Source organism: Dermochelys coriacea, chromosome 2, assembly GCF_009764565.3.
Source record: "Dermochelys coriacea isolate rDerCor1 chromosome 2, rDerCor1.pri.v4, whole genome shotgun sequence".
In the NCBI taxonomy this organism is placed as follows: domain Eukaryota; kingdom Metazoa; phylum Chordata; order Testudines; family Dermochelyidae; genus Dermochelys; species Dermochelys coriacea.
In genome coordinates, this window is record NC_050069.1 from 209,876,668 (window position 1) to 209,893,561 (window position 16,894).

Here is a 16,894-nt window from a genome sequence, read left to right on the forward strand (position 1 = left end):
TCCACAACCACAAGGGCTAGAAATTTCCTTTTTTGTTGTTGTTTAAATGAAAGCTGAGATTCCCACACACTCACATGGCTCCAGGAACTGGGTTATTAGAAAAACACCAACTATAACAAGACTCACAATGAAATCACAAATGTTCATAAATGCATATATTCATAGACTCTAACGCCAGAAGGGCCATAGTGATTTTCTAGTCTGACCTCCTGTATTAACACAGGCCATAGGATTTCTCCAAAATAATTCCTATGTGAACTAGAGCATAGCTTCTAGAAAAACATTAAATCTTCATTTAAAAGTTTCCAGTAATAGAGATCCTTGGTAACTTGTTCCAGTGGTTAGTCACCCTCACTGTTAAAAATGTACACTTTATTTCCAGTCTGAATTTATCTGGGTTCAACTTCCAGATATTCAGGGTGATGATAATCTATGATTTAAAAACAGATAATAAAAGGATTTTTAATTTAAATTGGATTGTTTTTATTTAAATTGGATTTTTAATTTTAGATTAAATGCAGGTTTATTTTTAAAATAAATCTATTTGAAATTATGGCAACCTAAGTAAAGGCCTAAATTTGTAATCTATTAAAACATTTAAATTAAATTTAAAAAATATTAAGCAGTATATATTATCTGCCAAGTTTTAAAGGAAGTCAAATCATTGAACTGGTGAAAGTCACTGGCTAAACACCTGCAACCAGAGTTTGTTGAATGGCTAAACGAACTTTTGACAGCAGTCGTCTCTTCTGCAGGTGCTGAGAGAATTATTTTCTTCATTTCAGTTTTATTCAACTAGTTCAGTTAAATGACCAGTTCATTCAAAGTTAAGAAACCAATTGGGATTTGAAAAAAGCAGGAAAGCTTGTTTTCTTCTTCCAATCTATGAATCAAAATTAGGTGAAAGAGGATGAGATCTACTAGTTCTATAATCTTGAAGGACATGGTGACCAGAAACAATCAGTCCAATTCACTAACAACACGTACTTCCTCAGTTTAACAAATAAATTAGTTTTAAATGTAAAACATGTTTTGATAAACCTTTATAATTTGATAAGCCTTTATAACTTTTCTCTTCTGTATCCAGCACATTTAGGGGTTTTGCATGGGCTTCTTCTCTCCTTCCTTTTCCATTCCTTCCCTTTCCCCAGCTTAGGTGCTTCCGGGCAATGATGAGCTCAGTAGCTGAGCTGCAGGGGGAAGCATTGGTTTCCTCTGAGGCTCCACTGCCCGTGCTCCTTCTGCTGCAATGCTTCTAGAGCAAACTAAGGCCTCCTCCTGCACCTCAGCAGCATCAGGAAGCTGCCAGCCTGCTTTTTAGTTAAGCACCACTATGTGGAAGGAGGGGAAGGCAGAAGAAGGAGAAACGTGGAGGGAGCCCTGGGGAAGGGGAAGTGGAGAAAGGAGAACTGTTAAGGGAGAAAGGGTAAGGGTTACACAGTTTTCAACTGCCCCCTTTTCCCATCATCCCAGATACTCTGCAGGCAGCTGTTGATAGTCCTGTGGCCACAGAGTTTTGTTTTCAGCAAATGAGTTGAAAATAGATTCTGGGCCATAGAGTCCTGCTGGCCATGCAGCCAGACTCAGAGGAGAAGGGATCCACGTCGCCCAGGTGGCTGAAAAGTGGTAAAGGATTAATATACTCTAAATAGTCAAGAAAGAGGGATGGTTAATAATCTTTGCTCATAGCCTTCTGCTAGGAACTGTTCTGCCCAGGGAAAGTTATTGCTGTATAAAACTCCCACAACTGGACTTTCAAAAGGCTTTTTCACATTAAATATAATATTAAAGATCCTGATTTTAATAGGACACAGCAGAGCATACATAAGCAGGCTACTGGTGCACTTCTTCAAGGGCTATGAGGTGCACACCTGTCACTGGGTAATACACTCCCTGTTTTCCACCGAATGCATCCGATGAAGTGAGCTGTAGCTCACGAAAGCTTATGCTCAAATAAATTTGTTAGTCTCTAAGGTGCCACAAGTACTCCTTTTCTTTTTGCGAATACAGACTAACACGGCTGCTACTCTGAAACACACTCTGTTGTGGCTTGTTGCTCTATTCCAAGCTTTTCCTACTAAAGACCATTCATTGGCAGGCTAAATGAATCTCTGGTTTACATTTCTTCTCACACCTCCAGTGTTTACCTCATTTGTTTCCACAGGCGCTGGAACAATTTGTATAGTGGAGGTGCTGAGAGCCCTTGAACCAAACTGTAAACCCTGTGTATGATGGAAACCACTTCAAGCCAGAGGGTGCGCATCACCCCTAGTTCCAGCACCTATGTTTATTTCTGTGGAATTTCTTCCCCCTCAATTTACACAAGTTAAAGCACATGAGTTCCCAGGAGATAAGAGGATGTCTCATGTCCCATGTTTCCTTGGGTTAATCTTTTAGGAGCACATATTGTGATGCTCTCTGACTTTTTATTAGCTCCGAAGTGCGTTTATTCCTTACCTCTACCTTAGTATACAGCTCGCCCCTCGAGGGTGAGCAGGAGTTAAAGATGGATAGTTGCCTGCAGCATTAGCCTATTGTGTTGTGTTAAAGCACTGAGTGGTTTTCCAGTCCTCTCTCTACAGTGTTTGCTCTGAGCTGTAGTGTAGCTAGCTACCTGCAGCTCCCAGTTATCAGGCCTGTTCACTTACTCTTGAACTCCAAATGGGGGAGGTTTGTAATTCTCACTAAGGCGATTAAGCCTAATGGAGCTGAACTTGCAGATACTAGAGAAGCCTCCCTGTGGATTTATGCTGCTGTGAAGTTCTGCCAAAAAGAAGGCTATATCCTATGCTAAATCCAGTAACTAGAATTACCTAAGTATTTGCTTTCTAAGTGGCTCTTTACCACGGTACCCAGTGGTCCCTTACAAGATGCTACTGCTTTTTGCACCTCATCCCTTCCTACAGCATTCAGCTCTTCACCTTACACTATGCCAACACCATACAGGAAGCCACCTCTAAGCCCCTTTTTAAAAACTTACCTTACACATTTGACACTCCAATACTTCCAAATGCCAAAAGCCTGCTCTGCATCATCAGACCAGTTCTGCTGTTGGGAAGCATCGTTAAAAAGGAAACTTTATTGAAAGAGACAATAGCAACATCACTGAAACAGAGACAAATACAATATTTCTAAACAGTTGACAACTCACAGATAAATCATTTCCTAAGGGTCAGAATCTCTCTTCCAGTCATCCCAGTAATTCAATGGGCAGGTTCTCAGTTGTGCCTCTTAGGGTATATCTGCACTTCAAGCTGGGTGTGTGTGTGTGAGAGAACCCAAACCCAAGGAGACATGCCCGGGCTAGCTCTATTTTTAGAGCATTAGCTGCAGTGGTGAGCTGGAGCCAGTTCGCACCAGTTCACTAGAACCGGTTGTTAAATTTAGAAGCCCTTTTAGAACCAGTTGTTCTGCAAGGGACAACCGGTTCTAAAAGGGCTTCTAAATTTAACCGGCCAAAAGTGGCGCCTTAGGCACTGACTTCACTGGTGCTCCAGCCCTGGAGTGCCCAAGGGGAAAATTTGGTGGGTGCAAAGCACCCACCGGCAGCTCCCCGGCCCACCCCTGGCCCCAGCTCACCTCCACTCCACCTCCGCCTCCTCCCCTGTACGCGCTGCCCCGCTCTGTTTCTCCGCGCCCCCAGGCTTCCCGTGAATCAGCTGTTGGCGTGGGAAGCCAGGGCAGGCTGAGAAGCAAGCGGTGGCTTCCAGTTCAGGCCCAGGGAGGCGGAGCAGAGGCGAGCTGGGGCGGGGGGTGGGGCGCGAGGAGGGCCACCCGCACCGCAGCAGGTAACCTGGGGGAGGCGCAGGGGAACCGCTCCCCGCCCCAGCTCACCTCCATCACCCTTGGCCTGAGTGTGAAGCCGCGGCCTGCTTCTCAGTCCTCCCCTGCTTCCTGCCGAACAGCTGATTCGCGGGAAGCCGGGGAACGGGGGGGGCGTGGAGAAGCAGAGTGGGGCAGTGCATTCAGGGAAGGAGGTGGAGGCAGAGCGGAGGTGAGCTGGGGCCGGGCGCGGGGTGGGGAGCTGCCGGTGGGTGCTCCAGCCCCGGAGGACCCAGGGAGGCAGCGCCTAAGGCACCACTTTTGATGCGATCAGAGGGGGAGCGGCCGTTCCCCCTGCTCCCCCAGCTACACTCCCCCAACCCTAGGAGCCAGTGGGACCTGTCTGATGCTTCCTGGGAGCTGCCGCAGGTAAGCGCCTCTGGGACTCCCCACCTCGCCCCCCGGCAGGAGCCTTTGGCTGTTAGGGGTGGGGTGGGTACCCACTACGGTGGCCCACGAGACCCTCCTGCCCAGTTCTGGGGGCAGTCAGGGGACAGGGGATGGGGGTGGAGGGGGCAGGGGTCCTTGGGGGGGCATCAAGGAATGCGGGGGGGTTGGATGGGGCAGGAGTTGGCAACGACCTCCTCGTGGGGTGAGGAGGGAACCAGTTGTTAAGATTTTGGCAGCTCATCACTGATTAGCTGGATCAAAGTGTAGCTACAACAGCGCAAGTGGTGGGAGGGGCTAGCCTCCTCAAGTACATACCTGTCCAAGACACTAGACATGTGCTCCGGCAGTTAGCCCCTCCCTCCACTCACCCCACCGTGACTACACACTATTTTCAGCATACTAACTCAATCAGAGCTAGCGCGGGTACAGCTCCTCAAGCTGGGAATCACACACATAGCTCAAAGTGTAGGCATGGCAGAGACCTTGCAGCCCTAAGCAATGGCATAGCTGAGGTGACTTTTAAGACACCTTTGTGCCCTCTTGATTCTGGGCTCTTCCCGGGGCTGGAGAGGCCCCCAGCATAATTCTGACAGCCCAGGCAACCTGCCTAAGTTACGGCTGTCTCCCAGAGCTGCCCTATGGGCCACAGCCCTGCCCAGAGTCTGTGCAGCTGTATGTGCTGCAGCCCTAGCCCTGACACAATCCTCCTGCCTCCAGCTCTGCCACCATCATGTCCCCGACACCAGGGATTATGATGGGGTCCTTGAAAGGCAACCTTACAGCCGTCTTCTGCAGTGCAGGCACCAAGGGAATTCTTTCCCAGCCAGATATGGGGCTTTTAGGGACCATTTATGCCACTCTGGCCATTTTATGTGATGTAAAGGAGCCAGAGCAGGGATGAGGATCACCCAGTGAGAAAACCAGGAGTAAGATACTGTTCAGCACGAGTAAGGGTGACAGAATTGGGCTATAAAGAAGCATGTATGCTGATATAGAAGACAGTTATCCATCTCTTTATCTATCTAAGACTTCGGTTCTCAACTATCCATGGAGCAATTGCTTGTGGTCTGTGAAGAGCTGACTGGTCAATTTACATGAATTCTCTTTCTTATTTTCATCTGCTAAATTACATCACAAGAAGATAAAAATACATAAAAATCCTTCCTAATATTAATTTCCATGCAAGCAATTGCTTTAGTTGCCACAGGGATGTTATGTATTCATTAACAGGAATCGAGGTGGTTTATGCAACTGCAAATTGGAGGGAAAGTGTCCCCAAGAAAATCTCTGTTAAGATATTAACCATACTATGAAAAAATAAGAGAACCTCTGATATAACCTTTTAAATTTTAAATTTATTTTCAAACATACCTCCATGAGTCAGGGCTTTTATTTTTTGCACAATGATGCTTTTAGTTGCTCAGATTCAGTGGTGCAGACATTTGTCCATGTGCATTGATCCATGGACTCCCATTTTATCTGTAAAAAGCTCTGAAGTTTGAAGCTGGGTCCCAGATTAAGTTATCTAAAACAGAAAATAAATTTTAGGCTCTAAGGAAAAAGAGAGAATCTATTTTAATTAAATGCCTAGGGTTTTCCTCTAAAACCCAGAAGAAAATGTGGGATACCTGATCAAAAAGAAATGCTTTTAAAGTATAATAGCACATTGTACCAAATTATTTCCTCCACACAGAATGAGGCTGAAACTTTTTTTATTGGGGTGGTTAATTTGGGGGAATTAAAAAGAAGCTTTTTATAAATCAGAACTATTAAATTAAATGAAAAACTATTCCTTCTCATTTAAATATAGCTCATTATGAATAATAATGCCTGTCTCATTGTACAGAAAATGCATTTCAGTTCATGCACGGCACTGTGACAATTACTATGAACACTGAATCACAAACATTCTGAGATCAGTGTAGCTGTAGCAGACAGAGGCACCTCCATTTGTATGTGAAGGAACGTACTTCTGGCTAAGACAGATAAGACAGTCAATTTAAGATGGGGTTTTAAGCAGCTCTAAATACGATTCATCTTTTAAATGTAGATTTATATTAAGCTCAAGATGCAGCAAACTCATAGCTTACACGTCAAAGTCATAGCAATTTTCTATCATTTCTCATTTTGCTTTGGAGGCAGCAAATGATGGTAAGTGAAAATCAAAATGCTTACATAGTTACACATTAAAAGGAAGTTATCATTTCTGATCTAATATCTAGGTTTGGCACAATTTGCTCTCTGAATGAAAGGGGCTCATCTTGTCAAGAGGGCTTTTAGCATCTGGTCTATTAATATTCAGTTGGTGATGTTTATTTTCTGTTTTAAATTGTGATTCAATTTTCACAACACAGTGGGGGGGGGAAATGGGTAATTGTGGATTCCCTCCTCTGAAAAAACAATCTGAGACACTAACTCTGAGGTAGGATTTATCAGAATTGCAAAAGGTGGTGGGGGAAAAAGGTGAAATCCCTGACTGAGTCTACCATGGTGATGCTTAAAAGCAATCTTTTTTTGTTAGGAATGTTTTTTAGGAAAATTTCAACATCTGGTTACAATCATAATGCAGAGATGATCATCATGGTAAAATACATATATGGATGATATCAAGTTACAATAACATTACATGTTATAACTGCATAATCTCAAAGTTACATTCCCCCCTTTTCCACATAAGGCAATCCAAACTAAACACAGCAATTAAAAAGATGTTTTTTAAATGGGAAGAACCACTTGTAAGGAGGAACACTTGCCACTTGAACAAAAAGACAACAACAAAATGTGTTTTGAGGTCTCTTAGACAGCCAGAAAGTCACACTAGAGAACACACTCAACAAATTTCATTACAGTCTCCTAATTAATACTAAGATATCCCTATGCCAAATAGGCTTTCCAATCACATAAACTGAGAGCGGCTGCCACAGTATATCCTAATTATGAGGTTTGAAGATCTGGTGAAAAACACTGATTACCTCAAGCATATTGTTATTCCAATGCATAATATTTGGCACCATAGGCTGTTTCCACAGTTAAAGTTTTCAGCAGAGATCATTGCTCTCACCAATGCCACTTTAGGGTATGTCTACACTGCAATTAAAAACAAACAGCTAGCCTGTGCCAGCTGATTTAGGCTTCCAGGGCTAGGGCTAAAAGGCTGTTTAATTGCAGTGTAGATGTTCAGGCTCAGGCTGGAGCCCAAGCTTCGGAACCCTGAGAGGTAGTAGGCCCAGATTTTCAAAGGTATGTAGTAGCCTAGAGAAGCAGACAGGTACCTTGTGACGTTTTCAAAAGTACCTAAGTAGAGATGATTGAATTTTTTTTTAATGACTTTCTGGTAAAAATGTCCCTTTCACAAAACCAAAAGCCCAGGCCCACAAATTTTCCCCATGCCAACCTTCACCTAGGCTCACAAGCCAGAACAATCCAGATTTTAGCCCAAACCTAGAATGGGACCCAACCCCACTGTGACACTACATCCCATATTCATCATGGTAATATTGATATGATATGAGTATGGCATAATTATGATGCATTTTGTACAAGATGGGTCACGTAAGATGTTATTGGAAAAGTTATGATTTGCTGAATATGATTATCCTATTTGTATGCATGTATCATTTGTGTATCTGAAGTTATAAATATCGACTATGTATCTGTATTTCAAATGTGGTTACACCTGGGTGACACCCACTAGGCAAAATGCTTCCAGGCTAGACAGCTGGTTGCGAAGGGCCTATTCAGGGTAATGGGCCATTCAGAAAAACAGTAGGCCTTAAGACAAGCTTATCCCCCACCTGGTGAGTCTTCCTGAGAATGCGCCAGACAGCCTATAAGTAATGGCTGTTATAATTCAGCAGGGCATGCAAGGACATATGACCAGAGCACATAACACTGATCTCCATTTTGAGTAGCTGTATTTTTCCACAAACTGGGCTGGGAACATTTTTGAAACAAAAGGTTCCGGCCCTATGGAAAACCTAAATAAAACAGGGAGTGCCGTCATCTGTAGTTCTTCACTCCCCCACAACTCAAAACCTTAGAGAAGCTCTGAAAGAAAAGGACTTGGAATGGGGGTGGGGAGCCCAAGCTGCAAAGCAAGTGCAGCTTGTGCCTTGAGAATCTGCAAGCCTGCTTGTATCATCAGTCAGGGTAAGAAATTGCTAATTCATATTCAATCTTTCTAGTATTTTAGGCTTAGATTGCAATTTTATTTATTTAAGAGGTAATCTGCTTCAAGCTGTTTGCTATCACTTATAATCACTTAAAATTTATCTTGTTGTAGTTAATAAACTTGGTTTTGTTTTATCTAAATCAGTGTACCTTTGAGCACAAAAGTGAAAGTAAGTCGAGTGACTTACCGGTATGCTGGGGCCAGCTCTGGCCCCTGGAAGGGGTGGGGCTGAGGGGGTCAGAGCCAGCCCCAGTCCACCCTGTAAGGTAAGTGTCCGCTCCCTTCCCCCCACCCCCACTGGGATAGCAGCAGCAGCCCAGGGCTCCGGGGGCTATTTAAAGGGCCCAGGGCCTCCCCTGCTTCTACTGCCCTGGTCCTTTAATTAGCTGCCGGAGCCCTGGGGAAGCGGCAGGGCTCTAGCACTATTTAAAGGACCTCCCTTCCCCCCACCCCCACTGGGATAGCAGCAGCAGCCCAGGGCTCCGGGGGCTATTTAAAGGGCCCAGGGCCTCCCCTGCTTCTACTGCCCTGGTCCTTTAATTAGCTGCCGGAGCCCTGGGGAAGCGGCAGGGCTCTAGCACTATTTAAAGGACCCGGGTGGTAGAAGCAGGGGAGCCGCAAGCCCTTTAAATAGCCCCCAGAGCCCTGTGATAGTGGGGGCTCTGGGTTCTATTTAAAGGGCCAGGACTCCAACTGCCTCTGCTGCCCTGGTCCTTTAAATAGCCCCTGGAGCCCTTGAGTAGCAGGGGAGTAGTAGAAGCAGGGGAGCCCCGTGCCCTTTAAATAGCTGCCGGAGCCCCGCCACCGCTACCCCAGGGCTCCAGCAGTGAGTCTCTGGAGGCAATTTAAAGGGCCTGGGGCTCCAGCCACTGCTGGGAATGCCAGGCCCTTTAAATTGCTCCCTGGGGAAGCCGGGCTGCCCCATTACGGTGCACCGGCTCTTGCTGGTATGCCATACCAGGGCGTACCGGCTTGCTTTCACCTCTGCCTTTGAGCGAAGTGTCGGGGGGGGAAAATCTCAGCTTGGTTAACACATGCGTATTGTGCATATCCTTCCCACATTGAGGGGAAGATGAATTTTATGAGCTTACATTCTACAGATCCTTGTGCAGTGCAAGATGCTACAATTTTGGGTTTATACCCAGCAAGGGTCCAGGGTGGCGGAGCTAGGAAATTGGCTGTTGTTGCCTGCCTGTCTTTGAGTAAGGCACTCTGGTACCTCAGTTTGGGTGTGTGGCGCCACCTGCTGTCATGTTGAATGACCACAGGACCTGAAGAGGCTGTGAGTCACCAACAGAGCAGTGGAGGAAAAGCCAGGCCAGCTGGGAGGTTAAAGGGGTGCAGTGGTTCCCATGGCTCCCAAACTGCACCCCAGGGGTGACAACCTGTCACACCCACCCTCACCTCTAGCCCTCAAAATGGTCCATATAGTAACATGATCGAATGAACTGTCACCAAAACTAACCCTAGTTTGATTTCACAACTCAGCCGCAACATTTACCTGAGTCCAACTCCACTAGCTGGTGCCAAACCTAATCCTAACCCCAGGTCACAAACTGGCACCAATACTATCTGTAACTTGAACCTCTGATCTACTATTAAACCTAACCCTTGAGCCTTGACTACGGTGAGTACTGGATTCAGCCTGTGGGCTCAAGCTCAGGCTGGCATAGGGTAAATTCAGTCTCGTGCTCAGATAGAAGCTGGTGTGAGTTCATAGACTCAGTTTAGGCTAAGGAATGGGCATGTGGTGGAACTGGATGTGAATCAGGTTAGGAATGGATACAGCTGCAAGTTTGGGCCAGGTATGGTATGGAGCAATTTCTTGGGCTGGTGTAGAGGTGATGGTTGTTGCACACTCCCAGGCTAGGGTTTGTTCCCGGAGTGGCTTGGGGGTTCTAGCTAGGAGCTGGCCTAGATGAGAAGCAACAACCTGCATCTGAAATAGTTTTAGCGACTGCATGTATGAGCAGGAAATACAAGATATATAATACTTGCCTCCATTTGGAACTTCATATTTTTAATTTCTTATATCAAAAATTATATAAAGCTTATGCAGGGAGTGTGCTGTGACCACTGCTTACCGCACTGATCATGACCATTTCATTGTTACCTTGTGCTTCCTCCACCACCATCTGGTTTTCTTAGATTGCAATGCTCTTCGGTACAAGGACCATCTTTTTGTTCTGTATTTCTACAGAGCTGAGCACAATAGACCCCTCTTCCATGACTGGGGGATACCATATATATATATATATATATATATATATATATATATATATATATATATATATATAAAAAAAATTAAATATTAGTCATGCAGCCCAGCAATAAAATACAGCTGACTAATATGTATTGCACTACTTTTTTGCATAAGCAAGTTCTATTCTATAACATTTTCACATACATTGTGTTCTGAACCAGTAGAACGTAAGGAATATTTATCATTTACATTAGTAACTTGTATTAATATATCTGTGCATTATTTATTAATACATAAAACATATTAAAACTGAGCAACCAGACTTGACATAGTTTGAATTATGGTGTAATAATTCAGAGTTTGTGAATTGCCATGTGTAATCCAGTCATTAGTTTCTGAACCCAAAGGCCTCAAAGGAGTATCACAAATCCAGGTGACATCCCTACATGATAGATTTTGCTGTTAGATTTCTAATTTAGATGAAAGCCATGTAAAAATTCATGTAGCAGACAGCTACCTGTTGGTATTCTATCTAATCAGCTTTACACACAACATATTCCAGCTACTGTAAAATTGACATCATTTTGGTTTACAAAATGGTCTTGAGATCAACATGTTTCAGATAAAAGAAAAGGAGTACTTGTGGCACCTTAGAGACTAACAAATTTATTTGAGCATAAGCTTTTGTGAGCTACAGATCACTTCATCAGATGCTCATGAAAGCTTATGCTCAAATAAATTTGTTAGTCCCTAAGGTGCCACAAGTACTCCTTTTTCTTTTTGCAGATACAGACTAACACAGCTGCTACTCTGAAAAATGTTTCAGATAATTGCATATGACTATTTTCAGAGTTTGGACTAAACCACTCACTTTGTGCCAAATCATGTCTCCTTTCGCGGATTTGCCATTGTACACATGGAAGGCATATATCAGAGATATGGACTGTGGCAGAATAATAGCCCTTATTACAGTGCTTAAATTGTTCCTATTTCTGGATATACATGTGCAGAACTGAAGACAGATTTGTCAAAGAGAATGAAATTGTAGAATTTGCACTGGGTTTAATTTTTAGAAATCACAGAAATTTAAAAAGACTTCCAGCATATCTCTGGAATACTATGATATTCAAGAACCAGTAAAAGTTATAATTTTGTCAAATGATTTAGTTATTCACAGATGAGAATTAATATATTTGCATCTCCTTTCTATCAGTAATTCCCATGTTAGAATTCATCGAGATGGATGCATTCAACAGTTCTGTTAAACATCCAAACTGATAGAAAGCCCAAAGAAGATTGATTTAAAAAAAGCAAACCAGTGCATTCTCAACAGAGGTATAATGGACAAATGTAATGTTTGAGATGTACTAAATCCCATAAATAGTTCCTAAGAGATAATAAATAGGTATTCCTAAAATCATAAGATTGTTGTATGCCACTGAGAGGATATCACTTTTACTATATATTTAGGTTTCAGAGTAGCAGCCATGTTAGTCTGTATTTGCAAAAAGAAAAGGAGTACTTGTGGCACCTTAGAGACTAACAAATTTATTTGAGCATAAGCTTTCATGAGCATCCGATGAAGTGAGCTGTAGCTCACAAAAGCTTATGCTCAAATAAATTTGTTAGTCTCTAAGGTGCTACAAGTACTCCTTTTCTTTTTACTATATATTTAGACACTGAGGGGCTAATTACTGCTTTAACCCTTTTAATACTTACACATCATAGCATTAAAACAAAGACCTTGATCAAATAAAATCAGCGCTTTCAACAATCTGCCCCACATAGCAGCAGCCCATAATCCAACCCATTTAGAACATAACATTGTCTGTGAAAATGGGGATATATAGGAACCCACCTTTCCTTTTGTTTGATGCCCCACATCACCTGTACCTCTGTTCACCAAGTGGTAGCTACAGCCCTTGATAAAATGCTGAGCAAATCAGAAAATTCAGAATTTATGGGAGATAAAACCAGGGATTTTCGCAGATGTTGTCACTTTTTAGTGGGTGTGTGGTTCTCTTTCTTCTCCCAGTTGTATCACTTCCTGGCCACCTAGAGGAATGAAGACGTATCCTGGCTGCTCTGGTCCATTTGTTTATGTTACCTGTGCTGTCTCACATGTATTAGGCATATGGCGAGAGCTCCTGTAACCAATTCTCCACAGGGCAAGAAGATCTTCATTCAAACTGATAGACTCCACCAGAACTTCACGTGGAGCCTCATAGAGATGGATGAAGCTAAAATCACAGGTTGAGCAACATAAATGTAATGGAGCCACTCATGGCTCTTTAGTGAGCCAATATAAACCAACTAATATCCCTTCCTAGTAAAAGAAAGAAGGAACTACTGAAGTTTTTATTAGTAATCTAAAAAAAGAGAGACAACAGATTTGCAGGATGATACCAGTACATCAAATTCTAGATATTTGGTTAATTTGGTTCCAATATTGGTCAATTGCCATCTTTTTTTTTTTTTGTTTTAATTGGGAGTTACAGTCTGAGGTCAAAAGTGGTTTAGAGGATAAGCTTACCTATATAGTTCAAATTGTTACCACCATAAATTTTCCCTTACATTTTAATATCTTTTTTGTTATCGTTGTTACAGTTTTGTTTCACTGGTATCAAGTCAGTTTGGGTATGGAACAGTATGCAAATTTTGCAGATGGTTTGCCATTAAGAGAGCAGTTGCTTGCAACAGAAAAGCCAATTCCAATTGCAATATTTAGTAATAATTTTAATACTGTTTAAGATGCCTACTTTTTTGCTAATGACTTGGTATTACAAATACATTTCCATTTCCAAATAAAATAATTTAAAAACCATTTTTTTCTCCTACATACCAAAATTTTAGCTAAAGATTACATAATCTCCTCTGTAATCACTGATGCTATTGCAAACACCTAAAACAGTACATGCAGTACATTCCCTGCAGCGTCATCTTTACTTATGTGATAGATGGGGCTAAGGTCCAAGGCAACAGTAAATGTGGGGCAACGTGCACTGGTCAACAGGGAGATACACCAAGGATATTTCATGAAATCTTTCCATTTTCATTTCAATTTGGCATAGATGTTTCATACAGCTCCCTAAATATGCTCTGATTAATGCAACACAGTGTCCAAAGCATTCTCTGTTGCTGATGTTTTGACCATTAGCCAAATGTAGTGCCAGTACCGCAGGCAGTCTTCAGTGGCTGTAGGCATCTTCTTTTTGGTTTTATTTTCTTCCCTTATAGGGATTGTGCCAAAAAAGTGATGGGTGAGTGTAACATCCTAAAACAAGGATTATAATTGGCTACCTGTTTTTAAAAAATAGGAGTAGTAAATGTTCAAGTTATTAAAGCCAGAATTAAAATCTATCAGGCTACATAACCTTAATCAGGGATTGTACAACAGTGTTTAAGATTTCTTTGTACAGTCATTACAAGCAAGAAACGCAGCAATGTAAGCGAGATCATTCACATCAACTCAGGGCTTTCTTATTTAATATCATTAACTTCCATTATGCAAATGCAAGACTTGTAACTGAAAGGCAATAATTTAATTGTAACAAAATAATTGATCGAGCTGCCTATTACATAAACACTGTTGATAACATAGATCAATGACATATTTCAAAATGAAAACAAATTTGAAATGATTAAGCCCATATTTACAGTAGTCAGTGAGACAGATATGTGACGACCCAAGATGCAATGCAGAAGAGAATCGGACCCACTAAAGGATTTAGGAGGGTGACTTCATCCAACCCTACCAGTAAATGAGGATCCTATAGTGACCCCATATAACTGAGGGGAAAGCAGGTGTGAACTGTGGTCCCAGAATGAAACAATGGAGGAAAACCTAAGGATCTTAGAAAATAAGCCCTTAGAAGGGGCCAGGCATGATTGTTTCAGGAGCTGCCACTTTATTGTGATGCAGGCACATTCTATCCCCACCTGACAGGAATGTCTATGGGATGAGCTCCCTTAACTCCGTCACAACCAACACTACTAACACAGCAGCAGCAGGACTGGGTCTAGCAGCTGCTGTTCCACAGCAGCTCTGGGCCACCCCGATTGTAACAAAGATGTGACTCATTAGAGAGCCTATTTTTTTTTAATTTCCTGTCCCTTGTCACATGACTGAGGTCAGTCCCCACTGATTCCTGTAGCTGCTGTTTCCTCCCACCCCTTTAAACCAAGTGTAAATAAAACATAGCAGCCAAAATCATCCCACATTAATAAAACACACAAATAGAGATGTGTAGGAGGGAGGCCAATGGAGATGACTCAACAGATTAGACAGAGTGGTGGCTTTTGGACATCACAAATTTAAAAAGAGAAATCAAGTATTACACTATAGCCAGACAGTCCAGTTCTGTAGCGGATGTCCACAATGCCTATTGTCCATATATACTAGATACGGAATTCATCATGTCCACAGACAACTGTGTCCTGCAGTGGCTTCTTAAGAATCACAAGCTCAAAGAATGCCTGTGGAGATGGATTCACAAACTGTTTGAATATACATTTTGACTATAAACCTGGTCCCAGCCCTTCAAGGTCTCCAAGATGCTGGGAGAACATGGGGGTTGAACGTGGCAGAAGACCAAGGTCCAGAACCTTGGAGCTGGGTCACCAAAACTCTCAGTGCAGGTGGGGTTGAGTACGGTGGAAAACATTGAGTTCATCCACCTAGGCTGCAAGCAGAATTCAAATGGTCTCGAGACCTGCTTGTCAAAGAATATCCAGATTGCCAATACTTCCTGCATGAAGACCATTTCTCTCTTATGGATACAAAAATCTTTTTGTTTTGGGACAAAATTCAGGATCTATCATACCTGTGTGGTGCCTGTATTGCTATATGGTCAGAAACCTGGACTCTCTTTCTTACAGGCTGATTTGGAGTGGCTAGATGCATTACCTTTGTGCTGTCAGTACCAAATTTTGATTATAAAGTGTTTTGACTTTGTACAAAATGTCACACTCTTTCAAGGATCTGGCCATCCTTCCAGTCACTCATTGCATTCAACAGCAGTGCTGCATGCTCTTCAGTCATGTTGCCAGGATGGACAAAAGCACACCGTGCTCACAACTCTCCATCCATGTGTGAAGGAGTACTCACACTGACTCTACATGGTGCCACCTCCAGGGCCACCCCAGATATACATGGAATTACAGGATTAAGTCAGATCTGGGAACTTCAGTACGTAATACCTGGCACAATGCCATCAACTCTGGCTGTTGCAACATTCCTTAGTGGACAGTGCATGGTTGATACATAAACCTAGAAAGCAAAATGTGTAGACCTTGCTGGCACATTCTAAAAGGTATCTGGTTCACACTGATGTACTCCCGTTTCAAAGAGAATGATGTTAATGCACACTAGGTACTGTTTAGAGCATGCCAGCAAGGTCTAAACACATGGCAGTTAGAGCACAACACATTAGAGCACTCTCAGAAATCACACACCTCTAGTCTGCACTGTGATGCCATGTAGACCAGTCCTTAGTATGTGGCAGGCTAGTGCTGGGTAGCTCTACACCCCAGTTTGCTGTGAACTAAGTGTTCATGTAGCTAAGTCCTAAGTCAGCGAAGACCAATAAGACTGGGATAGAGACATCTTTTGTCATTGTTGCATAAAGCACCAGCCAGCTTCCCACTATCCATTACTCTCCCTAGGAGATTATTTTTGGCTTTTACAAACCCATGATTCCCTATGACTTGATGATCAGGCAGCAAGAACCAGCAAGGCCCCCTGCATCTACACAGGTGGATGATGCAGCAGAATCTTATATCACTGACATGATGATGGATCCCAAAGGGAGAGGACTAGATGAGCTGGAAGCTAGCGTGCCAGGCTCAGGATGCAAGAAAAAAGGAAAAGGAGTACCCGTGGCACCTTAGAGACTAACAAATTTATTAGAGCATAAGCTTTCGTGAGCTACAGCTCACTTCATCGGATGCATTTGGTGGAAAAAGCAGGAGAGATTTATATACACACACACACACACACACACACACACACACACAGAGAGAGAGAACATGAAACAATGGGTTTATCATACACACTGTAAGGAGAGTGATCACTTAAGATAAGCCATCACCAGCAGCAGGGGGGGGAAAGGAGGAAAACCTTTCATGGTGACAAGCAAGGTAGGCTAATTCCAGCAGTTAACAAGAATATCAGAGGAACAGTGGGGGGTGGGGTGGGAGGGAGAAATACCATGGGGAAATAGTTTTACTTTGTGTAATGACTCATCCATTCCCAGTCTCTATTCAAGCCTAAGTTAATTGTATCCAGTTTGCAAATTAATTCCAATTCA

The 16,894-nt window shown here is 42.9% G+C and overlaps 1 long non-coding RNA gene across 1 annotated transcript; it reads right to left on the reverse strand.

Moving 5' to 3' along the window:
• Positions 1-561: 561 nt before the first annotated feature.
• Positions 562-10,626, reverse strand: LOC122458976. The gene is made up of 4 exons (XR_006279359.1): positions 10,497-10,626; positions 5,584-5,737; positions 2,981-3,105; positions 562-883 (listed from the first exon to the last, which is right to left on the reverse strand). It is a non-coding gene; the product is annotated as an uncharacterized LOC122458976 (long non-coding RNA).
• Between the last annotated feature and the right edge of the window lie 6,268 nt (positions 10,627-16,894).